We start from the raw sequence: 17,668 nt of genomic DNA on the forward strand, positions 1-17,668 counted from the left end.
GAGCCCCGGCGCGGTACTTGATCCCAGGACCCAGGGATCATGACCTGAGCCAAAGACAAATGTTCAAATCACTGAGCCACCCAGGCACCCCTGTTGTGAGGATTAAATGAGTTTAATACATTCAAGTGCCTGGGGCACCTGGCTGGCTCAGTTGGTAGAGCATGAGACTCTTGATCTCAAAAGTCGTGAGTTGGAGCCCCACGTTGGGCACAGAGCTTAGTTAAAAAAAAAAAAAAATCCATTCAAGTGCCTGATATTGGTGCCTAACATATAGTGAACATTATTTAAATGTTGGCTATCATCACTTTCCTAATCTACTAAAATTCAGATCACTTTTTTTTTTTTTTTAAGATTTTCATTTATTTATTTGACAGAGACACAGCGAGAGAGGGAACACAAGCAGGGGGAGTGGGAGAGGGAGAAGCAGGCTTCCCGCTGAGCAGAGAGCCCGATGTGGGGCTCGATCCCAGGATCCTGGGATCATGACCTGAGCCGAAGGCAGACGCTTAATGACTGAGCCACCCAGGCGCCCCCACATCACTTTTTTTTTGCCAACAGAACCAAATTATCACCTCACATTTTATAGTTCTTTATATGTTGAAACATGTTTATACAAATAATTTCATTTGAAACTTACAACAATCTCTCAAGATGGAACAAGTATCATTCCCCTTCTATAAATTAGGAAACTCAGGCTCAGAAAGATTTAAATTACCTGTCCAATGTTATGCTGCTGGGACAGTGGACCTCATATTAAATTCTCTGTCTTAACTCCTAGACTTGTGGCTCATTCCATTAAAAAAGTTTTTTTTTTTTTTTTAAAGATTTTATTTATTTATTTGACAGAGTGAGGCACAGCGAGAGAGGGAACACAAGCAGGGGGAGTGGGAGAGGGAGAAGCAGGCTTCCCACCGAGCAGGGAGGCCGATGTGGGCTCAATCCCAGGACCCTGGGATCACGACCTGAGCCGAAGGCAGACGCTTAACGACTGAGCCCCAGGCGCCCCTAGAAAAGTATTTTCTAATCTGCAGACTGTGACCAGCCTTTTTTAAAAAATTGAATAAAAAAAATTTCACAAAGTCAGAATGTTTATTGTTTCATGATTCTCATTTCAATTATCTCATTTATATATATTTTACTGGGATGCAATCTCTATCGTGGGCTTAGACAAAAATGTCTGAAAAACACTGCACTGTGATACCATAGCTGTCCCTCAAGTCAGTATTTATTGACCACCTATCATATCCCTCTTCTTACACTATTATATACAACAAAAACATACAATTCTAAGCCATGGTTTTGTTTTGTTTTGTTTTTTGGTTTTTTTTAAAGAATTTATTTATTTATTTGACAGAGAGAGACACAGCGAGAGAGAGAACACAAGCAGGGGGAGGAGGAGAGGGAGAAGCAGGCTTCCCGCTGAGCAGGGAGCCTGATGTGGGGCTCGATCCCAGGACCCTGGGACCACGACCCAAGCTGAAGGCAGACACTTAACGACTGAGCCACCCAGGCGCCCCTAGCCATGGTTTTGTTTTTAAAGTGTGAATGTAATTACTGACTTTCCTATGGATCTGGGGAACTGCCTGTCCCAGATCAGCACTCTGCACTGAAACTCTATTATCCTTTGGCTAGCCTAACACTTTCCAATCAGCTCTCAGTGAAAATTCTTTCAAGATGGAACTATAAAGCCAGCAACTACAACCAAGGTAAGGGTAAAAATGCACTGGGAAAGTGTCTACATAAAGACAAAGCAAACTCTATGTTCGACTTGTCAAACTTTTTTTTCAGGGAAAAGTTTTATCAATTTACACTGAGGAAACTATATCCAAGAATACAAGTAATGATTGAACACAGTTCTCTCTCATTCTCAAACAATCCTGGGACAGAAAACTCTACCCCTCCTATCCTCATGCTCTTCCCTGAACTCTAACTCTGAACCTATTCTCAATTCATACCTTTTCTAAGTCAGTTTCCATTTGCACACTTGTACTATGACAGCTTTTAGAAGCTGGGCATCACAAGAGCCCACCCAGGTCTCTGAAAGGAAACGTCCCTCTGCACTCTCAGGTGTTTTAAATTTGGGCGAGGGCAGAGGGAGGGTGGGCTCATACTTTTCCATGCCACACATCTATATCCACTCTATATTCATTTGGTCTATTACTTTCTCAGAACTTTCTCTCTGAACACAATGCCTTGAGTTTATGTGCCTTACATACCTAGTGAAGTTTCAGAAAGGCTAATAAATTCAGTGCAGATGGGGAATGAAGTTTTACTTATATTATAGTTAACACATTGCCCTCACTCTATCCTTCTAGTCTGCTGCCATCCAGGGTTAATTTGGCAATAGACAGATCTTAAGGTAAGAGGACAAGGCATAATTGCTATCTTAATATATTCTGTTCATTTAGGCCCTCCCTTCTCCTCTGCCAGCGGGAGTAGAGGACCATGAGGAACCCTGATGTGTAACAATTTGGGGTGAGGGCTTCTGTAGCCTTAGCAAAAATCCCAACATCTGACCTTGCCGTTTCACTGAGATTCACTATAACCTGAAGCTTTATGGCTCACACCCCACAAAGCCAAGGAATTACCAGGTTTCTGAACGTAAAGGGTCTCTGAAAGTGGGACAGGCTGCTAAGCCTCAAAACCACAGAAAAACTGAAAGCCTACTGAGGAAGAGGAGCACCCCCTTCCTTCTACACCCTACAAATCGCTGCAACTAGCTGATGAAATTTGGAATACTGGTTCAATCCACAGAAGTAAGAGAGAACAGTCACTGCTGCAAGAATACTTTTATAGCTAGAGTAAACACCCACTGAAGTAAAATTCTGAACTGAGCTTCAGGAGGCTTCCTCATTTCAGGAATTGCCTTGTAAAACAAAGAACTAAAAAAAGTAGTCCTTTAAACCTCTCAAAGATTCAAAGTACACAACTCATTCACTGATCAGCAGAATTCTTTTGCTCCTTTCTGTAGTCCTGAAAAGTTCCATAATCATTCAGCACTAGTTTTTTCTGATTATTTATTTGTCAGAGAGCGAGAGAGAGAGAGAGCGCCCAAGCAGGGGAAGTGGCAGGCAGAGGGAGAAGCAGGCTCCCCACTGAGCAAGGAGCCCAATGTGGGACTCGATCCCAGGGCCCTGGGATCGCGACCCGAGCCGAAGGCAGATGCTTAACCGATTAACCAACTGACCCACCCAGGTGTGATTTTTTTTTAAATCACTGTATGTCTGGTTCTGACTGGTCAGCTATGAGTCTTATACCAAATATTAAGCTCCATCCAAACAAAGAATTTAACTCAAGATTACTTTAGCATTGAATGAATCAGAAAAAGAATACAAAAATACATGTTTTATCCTACAGATGTCCAAATGATGTGTTTTCCTTTACCTCAAAGATACCTCAAAGAAATGACTAACACTACCCAAATTAACATCCTTTGGACAGCAGCAGAAAACGAAAGTTCATAACTCTTCTATTCCTGGTACATTGCCTCCTTCACTCAGTATGCCCCTTCCCTGTCCTAGTTTCTCCTCTGTAAACTACTCTCTCCAGGGCCTCCCTCACCAACTGAGCATCCTTCCCAGCCTTCACCCAGTTCCCTCTGTTAAATCACTTCAACTAGATTGGAAATAGAAGGTACCCAAACAGAGTGAAGATGTCAGCCACAAAGTGGTGGGGGGCCTGTTATGGGGAGCCAGAAACCAAGTGGTATGAGAGCATCCCCAGAGGGAAGGAATGATGACTCCACCAACCAATAGCAATGAGCCTCATTAAGGTCCAAACAGATCTTGATTTCTAGACACATGATTTCCAAATTTGTTTATTAACAGGAACAAAGGCTCTTTGGAGAAATGGCTGAGGCAAAGAAATGAGTCTAGAACATCTTATTGTGCAGGAAAGGAAGTGTTCAAAGACTAATGGTGACATGTCAAAGAACACAGAAGCTATGGAATGCTCAAATGGTGAGAGAAACCCCCAAAAGAGAAGTTTACACAGTGGAAATTGGGTACATGAACAGGTACATGAGTGAAGGAGGTATGTCCTAGCAATAGCAGAATTAAAAACTTTTGTTTACTACCACTATTCATAAGATATCAGTTTGGGTAGCATCAGCCAATTCTTTGAAATAAAACGACAGCAAATCATTTAGTCATCTTTAGGATTAAATATATAGGTATATAATTTTTTCCTGATATACTGACAAATTCTGGGATAATTTGAACATCAAAACAAATAGGGGCGCCTGGGTGGCTCAGTCAGTTAAGCATCTGACTCTTGATTTTGGCTCAGGTCATGACTGCAGATCGGGCTCCACGCTCAGTGCGGAGTCACCTTGTCCCTCTCCCTCTACTCCTCCCCCCTGCTCATGATCTCTCTCAAATAAATAAATAAAATCCTTAAAAAAAAACAAAACAAAACAAGCAAATGATGATAACAGATTAGTCTACTGAAAAAAATAGAAAATCCATAATGCATAAAGAAATTGAATCATGGGGCCCCTGGGTGACTCAGTTGGTTAAGCATCTACCTTCAGCTTGGGTCATGATCCCAGGGTCTTGGGATCAAGCCCCACTTCAGGCTCCCAGGTCAGCGGGGAGCCTGCTTCTCCCTCTCCCTCTGCCCCTCTCCCCTGCTTGTGCTCTCTCTTGCTATCTCTCTCAAATAAGAATCTTAAAAAAAAAAAAAAAAAAGGTGAATCACTATTGTTATATGCCTGAAACTAATGTACCATTGTGTGTCAACTATACTCAAATTAGAAAAAAAATTTCTAATAGAAAATCATGAGTCCATACTAATGTAAATATATAAATTAATAAATTGAAAGAGTGGAGAGGAACAAGATATTTGCGTAGGTTTTTTTTCTTTAAAGATTTTATTTATCTGACAGAGAGAGACACAGCAAGAGAGGGAACACAAGCAGGGGGAGTGGGAGAGGGAGAAGCAGGCTTCCCGCAGAGCAGGGAACTCGATGTGGGGCTCGATCCCAGGACCCTGGGATCATGACCTGAGCCGAAGGCAGACACTTAACCGACTGAGCCACCCAGGCGCCCCAAGATATTTGCATAGTTTCAAAGTATCTCCCTTCAGGGGCATCTGGCTGGCTCAGCTGGTGGAGCATGGGACTCTTGATCTCAGGGTCATGAGTTCAAGCCCCACGTTGGGCATGGAGCCAACTTAAAAAAAAAAAAAAAGGTATCTCCTTCCAAAATACTTACTAATTAAAAAGGGAAAAAGAGTAACTTTACATTAGAAATGCCTAGCAGGCACCACCTTAATCAAGTGATTGAACATTACCAGAAATAGGACACATAAAAATTCTGCACTTTTTTTTTTTTAAAGATTTTATTTATTTATTTGACAGAGAGAAAGAGAGAGAGAGAGACAGCGAGAGGGAACACAAGCAGGGGGAGTGGGAGAGGCAGAAGCAGGCTTCCTGCTGAGCAGGGAGCCCTATGCGGGGCTCGATCTCAGAACCCTGGGATCATGACCCGAGCCGAAGACAGACGCTTAATGACTGAGCCGCCCAGGTGCCTCAAAAATCTGCACTTCTTAAAATTATGCAATGAAGAACACAGCATCACTCTTGTAATATTCCTGCTGAAGATATATAACCTAAATTAAACACGATGAACCATCAGACAATCCTTAATTGAGGGACTTTCTACATAATAACTGTTAGTAGCATTAAGATCATGAAAGTCAAAGGCCTGAAGAACTGTTCCAGATTGAAGGAGACCAAGAATACATACAAATAAATGCAATGTGTGGGGCGCCTTGCTGGCTAAATTGGTAGAGCACATAACTCCAGATCTCGGGGTTGTGAGTTCAAGCCCCACACTGGGAGTAGAGTTTACTTAAATAAACAAACAACAACCACTTTTTTTTTTTTTAATATTTTATTTATTTATTTGACAGAGAGAGACACAGCGAGAGAGGGAACACAAGCAGGGGAAGTGGGAAAGAGAGAAGCAGGCTTCCCGCTGAGCAGGGAGCCCAATGCGGGGCTCGATCCCAGGACCCTGGGATCATGACCTGAGCCGAAGGCAGACACTTAACGACTGAGCCACCCAGGCGCCCCCAAAAACCACTTTAAATAAATAAATAAATGCAACGTGTGATTCTGAACTGGATCCTTACTGCAATGAAGGACGTTACTGGTACAAGTAGTACCATCTGAGAGGGGTCTGAGAATTATATGATAGCAATGTATCAATGTTAACTTCCTGATTTTGATGGCTGTACTGTGGTAATGCTGGTGTGTCCTTGTTTGTAGAGGATAAACACTAAAGTATTCTGAGATAATGAAGCAATCAGGTCAAATGATTTAAGGAAGAAAAATATTCTTTGTACTGTACTTGCAACTTTTCTGTAATTTTTTGAGATTGTTTCCAGGCATTTTATTTTATTTTAAAGATTTTACTTATTTATTTGAGAGAGAAAGAGAGCACAAGAAGTGGGGAGGGCCAGTGGGAGAGGGAGAAGCAGGCTTCCTGCTGAGCAAGGAGCCTGATGCAGGGCTCGATCCCAAGACCTCGGGATCATGATCTGAGCTGAAGGCAGACACTTAACCGACTGAGCCACTCAGGTGCCCCTGGCCATTTTATTTTAAAAACAAAACAAAAAATACACAAAAAAGGAGACTCATGGCTCCTTTTTTCCTTTCTGAGTCTCCTAGACACTCCATCTGTATCTCTCCACATCTTCAATAAACTCTTTCACTTCCAAAAAATAACAAAAATGGCAAAAATAAACAAACAGGCAGCAGTGTTGAAGTATGCAAAGGGGGTGGGGGCTGGAGATCATAAAGAAGAGTTGGAGAGAATGGTCTGTTGGTAACCATTATATTTCATCTTAATGCAGGTAACTTCCCTCTACATTGGTGAGTGCTGACATGTGGGGTTCTTGCCATCTGGAATAGGTTTCCTGTATCTTTCTGCCTCATCAACTTCCAATTTCTCTTCAACACTTACCTAAATCACATTTTCTCCAGTGCCTATACTTCAGATTTTCTCCCAACCTCCACTCTGTTCTGGCAATGCTTCCACTGTGTGGCCTTCAATGCCACCCTCTTACTTAGAGATGGAGAATTTCACTTTTGGAAAGGTTCCAAAAGAAATGTCTATCCTGAAGGGGCCCTAGTAATAACCCTCCTTTTTCAGGCCTGACATTCACTAGCATTTCCATCAAGTTCATGTTCATGTTTCAGTAAGAGTTCTGCAAGGCCTTTCCTTCTAAGCACACATCCTGAACCTCATCACAAGTGTCACGCAAACCCCTATGCTATAAGGGAAATCCTTGTAGCTTCCAGAGTGGAACAGAGTTTTGATACTCTTTCCTCCCACTATACAAAAAGTCTCAAATGACATCATAAACTTTATCTCCAGACTTCCTGAAAGCACCCACTATAACTAGTGTCTCCACTTTCACACCAACAGCAGCCCGCAGGCAGTCTCGGTTATTCTACAGCAGAAAGGTTTTCAGTAACAGTCAATGAAGAGCTTTGAAGTTGTGCAACAATGATGTTTATCATTCACCCCTTCCTCTTCTTTCCTTTTTAGTGTGATCAGGGAAGCTTTGGAGGAGAAGCAACTGTTATTACGGCCCTTCTCCAAGCAGCCATGAACTTTCTTCCTTTACTTCACACAAACACTAAGAAAAGCAAGCTCTTAAAATGCATTGTGGGGCACCTGGGTGGCTCAGTCGTTCGGCATCTGCCTTCAGCTCAGGTCATGATCCCAGGGTCCTGGGATCGAGCCCTGCATTGGGCTCCCTGCTCCGTGGGAAGCCTGCTTCTCCCTCTCCCACTCCCCCTTGCTTGTGTTCCCTCTCTGGCCGTGTCTCTCTGTCAAATAAATAAATAAAATCTTAAAAAAAAAAAATGCACTGCCATACTCCTTGGCCACTTATTCTCAACAAAACTTTTACGCAGCCACATTCATGAAGTATCTAAGAAGACTGATGAGCCCTTGGGAAGAAAGCCTAGCAACAAAGGACACTAAGGGGAGCAAGGACATCCGAAATGAAAGAAACAGTAAGTCACCTGAAGATCTAGGAACAGTCCCAGTTTGGAATCGACTTTAGTTTTTTGCATGTTAAGGAGGTAAGATTTTGCTTATAAGACCATTTACTTTGCAGGATTACCATCAAACAATAGGAAAGTCTTAAAAAAAAATAGGGAAGGGACTTTGTCATCTTCAGAAAAAGACAAACTATTCCTTCCGTCTCTCTCCACCTAGCAAGGATGTTTCCTAAGGTATTATGCAACTTTCTATTAAAATAACAGCTAAAATTAAAAAAATTTTTTAGGGAGGCATCTTTGAGCTTACTGAGTAGACATCAAGAGCAAAGCTCCCCCTCCCAAGTAGAAAAAATTTATGGACAAAAAATTATCACTGAAATTAAATGGTGGCAGACATGTCCAAGGAATACTGCAAGGGTTTAATCCCTTTATGAATCTTGTGATAGGTGAATGTATAGAGATGGCAACTAGTGAGCAACAGAACAATATACTGGAATGGTGGTAACAGGAGGAAATAGCACCATCATGTTAGAAGCCTTGGAACAAGCATAAACGGGTATGTTTGGGATACCTGGGTGGCTCAGTTGGTTGAGCAGCTGTCTTTGGCCTGAGGCATGATCCCAGAGTCCTGGGATCTAGCCCCCGCGCTGGGCTCCTTGCATAGCAGGGAGCCTGCTTCTCCTTCCCCCTCTGCCTGCCACTCCCCCTGCTTGTGCTCTCTCTGTCAAGTGAATAAATAAAATCTTAAAAAACAAACAAACAAACAAACAAAAAAACCAACAGGTGTGTTCACCAGAAGAAATCAACTGCTTCCACATGTCCCCTCTCCATAGCACCTGTTTTACTACAATATAAAAACCAGGTCATAAGCATTTTCATATTGGACTATTTTGTTACATAAACTTTTGTAATAGTAAAAAAAAATTTTTTTAAATAACATACATAAAATTCCTATATGCTAACGAAATGTATCCTTAGTGCGCTACTGATTTTAAAAGTGCCTCAAATGGGTGCCTGGGTAGCTCAGTTGGTTAAGCATCTGACTTCAGCTCAGTTCATGATCTCAGGATCCTGGGATTGAGCCCCATGTCAGGCTCCCTGCTCAGCGGGGAGTCTGCTTATCCCTCTGCCCCTCCCCCCGCTCATGCTCTCTCTCTCAAATAAATAAGGAAATAAGTAAGTGCCCCAAATAGGAGCACCTGGGTGGCTCAGTCGGTTAAGCGGCCGTCTCTCTTTTTTTTTTTTTTTTTTAAGATTTTATTTATTTATTTGACAGAGAAAGACACAGCGAGAGAAGGAATACAAGCAGTGGGAGTGGGAGAGGGAGAAGCAGGCTTCCCGCCGAGCAGGGAGCCCGATGCGGGGCTTGATCCCAGGACCCGGAATCACGACCTGAGCCGAAGGCAGACGCTTAATGACTGAGCCACCCAGGCGCCCCTAAGCGGCCGTCTCTTAATTTCTGCTCAGGCCACGATCTTAGGGTCGTGGGATCAACCCACATCAGGCTCCATGCTCAGCATGGGGTCTGCTTGAGATTCTCTCTCTCCCTTTCCCTCTGGCCCCCCAACTTGTGCACGCCTCTCTCCACCCCTCAAATAAATAAATCTTTAAAAAAATCTATAGGGGTGCCCTCTCCCACTCCCCCTGCTTGTGTTCCCTCTCGCGCTGTGTCTCTCTCTGTCAAATAAATAAATAAAAGATTTAAAAAATAAATAAATAAATAAAAAATAAAAAAATCTATAAAAGTGCCCCAAACAAAAGCTTACTTTTGCACTTCGAAGAGGATTTCATATGCAAGCAGAAGACTAGACTGCACCTTGCCAATTACTATAATCTTACAATAAGCACATATTGTTGTGAATGACATTCAGTTCCATCTCAGTCTGTTCTCTTACAATAAGCAGCAATGAACTCAAGGGTATGATCTCAGAATATAAAAAGCCATTAAAGCTGCTTCTAACAGATTCTTCTAAAATATGACCCTACACAGCTCTTCAAAAGAAGGACAATACGTTTTAATTGTGAGATGAACTTTTACAATGCTTTGATCTGTCTAAAAGAGGTCTTGGAAAAAAGAAATAACTACAGTGGAGGGAGGGAATAAAATGTGTCATTCTGGTTATTAAAATCCATCAAGTTCATACTTCAGCCTTGGGATAACTGCAGCCAAAAAACTGACTTGCAAGTAATTATCACCACTATCTGCAATAAAAGTTAATTGGACATAATTGAACTAACGCCCTAATCGGAGGGAAGCTGCAACTGGCACACAGCCCACTCCTGCTTCTTCAATCTGCAAATGAAACTGCTAATGATAATTTGTGGACAAACAAGAAATTGGTCTCATGGTTTCCTCACTGCAAATCACTCAGCAGCTAATGCCCAGCATGTTGAGCCAGGAGAAAAATCATTAACCAGTGCTTCCTTTGATAAAGATGAATTTTAACAATAACCAAGTCCATTTAGGCTGAGAGTTGCTGAGAATTGGTATATTTACCCTAACCACCCTAAGTGAGGCACTGTGGCCCGATCTCTACACCCGAGTACTATGCACTAGATGCGCCCTGTGACACTAACATGTAGTACTAAGAAGAGACATTATACAAGGACAGGAACTACTATTACACTAATAATTTATCTTCTTTTAAGAGAATCCTGTGTAATCTCATTTTTTAGACAGGCAAATGGCATTGCTGATCTGCTTCAACAGTAAAGATTAAATCACTTTTGAATAGACTTTGGAGCTGATAGATTTAGACTTTGGAGCTGATAGATTCCTGCTGCCTGACTCATTCGCCTTCAAATCTGGGTAAGAGATGCACCCTTTCCCCTGGAATTTAGTACCAGACTCTCTGCTTTTCAATTGTGTGACAGCCCAAGGGACTAAGACTCCCTTAAGGGTATTGTGGAGTCTTAGGAAACCATTCTGTTTTACAGAAAGGGGAAAATTGTGGTCTTTATATCAACAGTGACTTATAAATTGGGATGACCTTGCTGAGGTGACAGAAAGTAAAAGAGAAAAGCAGGTACAAAGCACTTACCTCTGCTTGTTTTTTCTCTGCTTCTTTTTCTTAAGTTTTTTAATTTTTATTTATTTATTGTTTTAAAGATTTTATTTATTTATTTGACAGAGACAGACACAGCGAGAGAGGGAACACAAGCAGGGGGAGTGGGAGAGGGAGAAGCAGGCTTCCCGCGGAGCAGGGAGCCCGATGCGGGGCTTGATCCCAGGACACTGGGATCATGACCTGAGCCGAAGGCAGACGCTTAATGACTGAGCCACCCAGGTGCCCCAAGTTTTTTATTTATTTATTTTTTAAAGATTTTATTTATTTATTTGACAGAGAGAGAGATAGCGAGAGCAGGAACACAAGCAGGGGGAGTGGGAGAGGGAGGAGCAGGCTTCCCGCGGAGCAGAGAGCCCGATGTGGGGCTCGATCCCAGGACGCTGGGATCATGACCTAAGCCGAAGGCAGACGTTTAACGACTGAGCCACCCAGGCATCCCTCAAGTTTTTTATTTTTAAGTAATCCCTACACCCAATGTGGGACTCTAACTCACAACCCAGAGATCAAGAGTCGCATGCTCTACCAACTGAAGAGCCAGGTGCCCCTTCTCTGCTTATTTTTATTTTATTTGGGCTCTATTCTGGCAAGGAGGTGGCTAGAAATTAATGCAGTAAGAACCTTTCCCAAAGCAGCAGCTGGACAACCTGCTCATTTGGTACATTTTTCGTTAAAAGTTATTTTGGAAGGTTGCAGTTCACTTCCTGCAGTCATTAAAATACACTTTCTGATGGAAATAGAGGAAAGCCTAGGAATAGCTCAGCCAAGATATAATAAACAGAGAGGGACCTAGAAACTGTAATATGGGTAGTAAATGGAAAAAGAGAACACTTAGTAGGAACATCCTTCATTCATTCAGTCCCTGAGCAACTGTGATGTAGGAGGCACTGTGGCAGTACTATGCACTGGGAATACAAATATGGCAGACAAAATCCCTGGTGAGAAACGGGATTACTGTGGTGAACGTTTCACAGTATATGCAATATCAAATCATTATGTTGTACATCTTAAACTAATACAATGCTATACACATCAATTATACTTCAATAAGAAAAAAAAAGTGGTGGCACTTGGGTGGTTCAGATGGTTAAGCATCTGCTTTCAGCTCAGGTCATGATCCCAGGGTCCTGGGATCAAGCCCCGCATCAGGCTCCCTGCTCCGCGGGAAGCCTGCTTCTCCCTCTCCCTCTACTGCTCTCCCTACTTGTGCTCTCTCGCTCTCTCTGACAAATAAATAAAATCTTAAAAAAAAAAAAGTGGATAAAGTTGTTTGAAAATCAAAATAATGAAACAAATTACTTCCAAGGAACAGTGAGAAAGAAGGGAGAACAACAACATGGATCACTGAAAGCCAAGTAAGAATTTACCAGACTGAGAAGGGTAAACTACTCCTAGCATAATGAAAGGCATGCACGACTACACTGGAAAACTAGCGTAACTAAATGCATGTTTGGGAAACCACAAATGGTATGGTATGGTATGGTATGAAGAGCTGGGTGTTGGATGTATATGCCAAACCTGGAGATGAGCCTGATGTGCCAAATTATGAAGAGCCTTATATTTCATACTAGAGGGACAGAAGAGCAGATTAAGAATAAAGCTGGGTTGGGGCACCTGGGTGGTACAGTTAAGCGGCTGACTCTTGGTTTTGCTCAGGTCATGATCTCAAGGTCCTGGGATCGAGCCCTGCGTTGGGCTCCGCACTAAGCGTGGAGCCTGCTTGAGATATTCTCTCTCTCTCTCTCCCTCTCCCACTTGTGCTGTCTCTCTCTCTAAAATAAATAAATAAAATTAAAAAAAAAAGAAAAAAGAATAAAGCTGGGTTGGAGTCACAGCCCAATATTCTTACCATTAAAATAGTATAAAAGTAGTCCCAACACCTTACAGAATAACTGTGATAATTACATAAGATTATATTCATAAAGTGTTTAGTACAGTGTCTATGCTCAATGATGGTAGTTATAATTATTATTAGCTAATGTCAGACTTTATCCTGAAGCCATGGGGAGATAGGGACAGGTTTCAAGGAGAGTAACATGATCAAATGTCTTAATCAATCTGCTGGGGGCACCTGGGTGGCTCAATCGGTTAAGCGTCTTCCTTCGGCTTGGGTCATGATCCTGGGGTCCTGGGATCAAGCCCTGCATCGGGCTCCTTGCTCTGCAGGGAGCCTGCTTCTCCCTCTCCTCCCCACTTGTACTCTCTCACTGTCTCTCCTTCTCTCTCTGTCTCTCTCAAATAAATGGGGTCATTGAAAGAATAAATAAATAAATCTGCTGAAAATGTGAAAGACAAACAGGAGATGGCAGAAATCAGTTAAGTGGCTACAGTGATTTCGGGGTAAGAGATGATGAAGATCTTAAACAAGGGTGCCCTGAGAGGGCCATCATACAAAGGAGGGAGTAGATTTATTTCTGAGCTCAAAAACAGATTAGTAAAGTCTGAAGAAAGGCAATTTTAGATGAACATAAACAACAATGAGCTTATTCAATAGTGGCACAGTACTAGAAATGCTGAAGCAAAAGCCATGACTACTCTTTAAGAATGATGGAAAAGAGGGGCGCCTGGGTGGTTCAGTCAGTTAAGCATCTGACCCCCTTGACTTCAGCTCAGGTGTTGATCTCAGAGTCATGAAAAAAAAATGATGGAAAATTTATTTTCAGGAGCTAAGAATTTGAACTAGATGATCGATCATTAAACCATCTTCCAGATTCCATGACTCTAAATTACTAACAAAGGTGATTTTATACGGTCATTAATGACTGCTTACTTTTGTAGAAAGGTTCATAATTTTCGAAGTGCTTTCACATGAATTCTCTCACTTGATTTTCTCAAATGCCCTATGAGATAGTTTGGGCAAGGATCAATAGTCCCATTTTCAGAGATAAAAGAAAGTAGGAAAAGCTCATTAAATGCCTAGACTACAACCAGGTTTTCTGACCCCTGGCTCTCTCTTTCCGTTCTCCCCACTGCCTCCAACATGGTGCCACAGCTGAAAATCAATTCTGAGAAACCATCCTTCTTTGGTCACCTGTTCTAGTATTTATTTCAAAATCAGGAAATTTTTCTGCATGTCTTATTATTCATTGTTCAGGAGCTTCAGCCTATTCCTTGGTCCTCTTCAAGGTGAATAAGAGCTAGTCATCAGGGCGCCTGGGTGGCTCAGTTGGTTAAGCCACTGCCTTCGGCTCAGGTCATGATCCTGGAGTCCCGGGATCGAGTCCCGCATCGGACTCCCTGCTTGGCGGGGAGTCTGCTTCTCCCTCTGACCCTCCCCCTTCTCATGCTCTCTCTCTATCTCATTCTCTCTCTCAAATAAATAAATAAAATCTTTAAAAAAAAAAAAAAAAAAAAAAAGAGCTAGTCATCTATCTTTATAAAATGCTCCTTCATATTTCACACTATAAAATATCTGTCATTTCCCTAATCTGGGCTAATTAACCCCAAATTCCTTGAGGTTTTTTTTCACATAAGTCTTTCCCTTAAGCTAGTCAAGAAATGTGATCCCTAATTTAGTACTAGCTCCAGTAAGACAATAATCTCTTCCCATATACTCCAATTCTAATCCTCAGGTATCTTTTAAAGAGTACCTCTCCAATTAATTCATACCAATATTTACTGAGCACCTACTATGTAACAAGACATTGCCCCAGGAATGAGGGACTTAGCAAAGAACAAAACAAACAAAAACTCATGCTTCCATTTTTACATGGGGTAGAATGGGAGGGTCAGACAAATTTAATGAGCAGGTAAGTTACATAGACTCTTAGAAGGTGATAAATGCTACAGAAAGAAAAACAAAGCAGTGTAAGAGATGGGGCATACTGGATGGGATAGCGATTTTAAATGGCATAGTTAAGAGTGGCCCTCACTGAAAAACTGTAGTTCTCCATGGCTTATCTGCTAGTTTCAGTGCAAGACAGCAATACAGCTTTTAATATCATAACAGATTTTTTTTAAGATTTTATTTATTTGTCAGAGAGAGCGAGTGAGGGCGTGCACGTACACAAGCAGGGGGAGCGGCAGACAGAGGGAGAGGGAGAAGCAAGCTCCTTACCAAGCAGGGAGCCAGATGCAGGACTTGATCCCAGGACCCCGGGATCATGACCTGAGCCGAAGGCAGATGCTTAACCGGCTGAGCCACCCAGGCGTCCCAACAACAGATTTTTTTAATGCAATTAAACTATAATCAATATAGTTGTCCTCTCTCTCATTTCAAGCTTAACTCATAGACACTTGCCCTTCTAATAAAAAGCAACTTACCAACTTGTTCAGAAGAGTGGAAGCTTATTTCTGTAATGCAGAAATACTCTTCAAGCAATAATGCAACAAAATAATGCAAGCCTGTGTGTTGCATTATTACACACAACTCTTTGATAGACTTTGATAAAGACTACTATTTCCCTGTTTGAGCAATGGTACTTTCTTAACTAGTTGTGGGAAGCTGAGAGATGAGCCGATGTGGACAGACGGGGGGATGGAGGCAGTTGGTGGAAACAGAATTTCAGAGAATTACAGAATTGGTGTGCACGCTTAAGTGGCATCAACTTCTTACTTCCAAGTGCACTTGGAACAATCTCCCCAAAACATACTATGATAAGAATGATATATTTCAGTAGGGACATTTGTTTAGCTTGGAGAAGAGGCAAAAATTAAATACAGCCTGCTGAAAAAGCAACTTGTTCCAACTTAATTTTGCCATGGGCTATGGAAATAGGTGAAGAGCGTTTCTTAAAAGGAAAGGTTCCTTTTGTCTCTCTGCAGAAATGTTCTAACACACCATCACACTCCCAACTGCACCATAATCTCACAGGGATTGAATGAAACGTAAGTACCAAAATCCTTTGTAAAGCACTTTAGTGAATGCACAGTAACACCTAGCAGGACAGGTTAAAACCAAGGTATGGATTCTTCATTAATCCACTGGTCCCACTTTCTGCTGAATGAAAAAGGTTCTGGGAGAATAAGATAAGCAAAAGCCCCAGTACCTTCACAGCTACAAAATTAATGTCTTCACAATAGTACATCCACTCCCAGCTGAATAGCTGGTTAATACAGACAGTCCTTTCAGGAACTCAGGAAATGTATCTTTTCCATTGATTTACTGTGACCTGGGATGAGCTGTCTTTAACTTCGCACAGTCTTGATACCTCTGTCCTTTAAAAATAGATTAAGTTCTATCCTTTACATAAGTGATAAGTGAACTGCCAATGGAAAAAATACTTTAGCTTTTGGAAGGAAAGAAGAAACTTAAGTTATGACTAACAACACTTATGCTTCTCCTCTGAAGCAACAGGGATAGTGTTGAAATCCCTTCAATTCTCCAAGTGGCATAAAATCTGATCTTCACTCAGATCAGCAACTGATCTTCAAAACCACTTTGCTCAGTGCAAAGAATTAGTGATTGGTCGTGGAAACCTTGCCTTTTAAATCTGCTATAATATTCAGTTGATCTTCCACTGTGAGAGAGAGAGAGAGAGAAACATTTTCCCACCAAATAGCACTTAAAGAAATCCTTAGTTTTGAAATTTATAATGTATAGTACTACTTTAATCACAACCTGACATCTGACTTCTAAATGGATTTCATTTTGGCCAACAGTTCTCATCATTAGAGTATATACAGTCCAGTGTTAAGAGGAGGGGTTTGCTTTGGTAACACTTCTTTGGTTATCTACGGCTTGCCCACATATGAATGATTGGCCAATACTGTGGGGCCAGAAGATGCCAACAAAGAAGACATGCTAGTACCGAAAGCTAGTTTATCTATGATCTACTTGGAAGATCTCAATTCTCCACAGGACCTCAGTGTAATTAGATAACAAGGGTCAAAGTCTTAAAAAAATAAATAATCTCAAGGATACTAAACTGAGCTAAACTTTTCTAGGTCCAGTAATGAGTTATATATTACTTTTGATGATCAAAACACTAAGTTTAATTCAAGCTTGTGGATATCTTACTGGTCTCTTGAACGACCAGAGAAAGAAAACAAATCTCTAATCACTTTGTTCAGAAAATCCTAGTTAAAAACCAACCAGAGGAAGTAAAAAAAAAAAAAAAAAAAAAAAAAAAGGCAGAGGAAGTTATTAAAGCTATTGGTAGGAATATCTTTGGATTTTACCTATCTGTACTTTGCCTGTTTGCCCTTCTGCATGAATAATCAAGAACCAAATGTATTCCCTGATCAGGAATGAATCCTTAACTAGAGTTCTGCCCACGTGTTGTAAAGATGCCTCTGCCCTTTTCAGCTAGGTTGACATGTAACAAACTCAACCATGCCTGAATTTGATCTAATAGGCCCAAAGCTCCCTCCCTGAGATCCATCAGCACCAAATAACATAAAACTTCAATTTGGCCTTGCCTTACAGCTCAGTCTTTTAACTCCTCCAACACCTCAACCTGAACCTTCCTCCTCCTCTTGACTGATAATGGCATCTTGGTCTTTGGATTTCCTTCACAACTAGAGAAGTAAAAACAGCCTCTCACGGCAGAAACAGGAAAATTTCAAGTCACTTCAAATAAGGATCCTGAAAGGAGTTCTTCGAGAGAAGAATTAAATATATTAAAAATTCAGGGCACCTGGCTGA

The 17,668-nt window shown here is 41.6% G+C and overlaps 1 protein-coding gene and 1 pseudogene across 3 annotated transcripts in view; one reads left to right on the plus strand and one right to left on the minus strand.

Moving 5' to 3' along the window:
• Nucleotides 1-17,668, minus strand: part of FAM222B (family with sequence similarity 222 member B) — a 76,280-nt gene that overhangs the window by 21,887 nt on the left and 36,725 nt on the right. The window lies entirely within an intron of this gene.
• LOC116647319 lies at nt 7,844-8,622 on the plus strand (annotated as a pseudogene).

This window comes from Phoca vitulina, unplaced genomic scaffold (genome assembly GCF_004348235.1).
Source record: "Phoca vitulina isolate PV1807 unplaced genomic scaffold, GSC_HSeal_1.0 scaffold40, whole genome shotgun sequence".
NCBI lineage: Eukaryota > Metazoa > Chordata > Mammalia > Carnivora > Phocidae > Phoca > Phoca vitulina.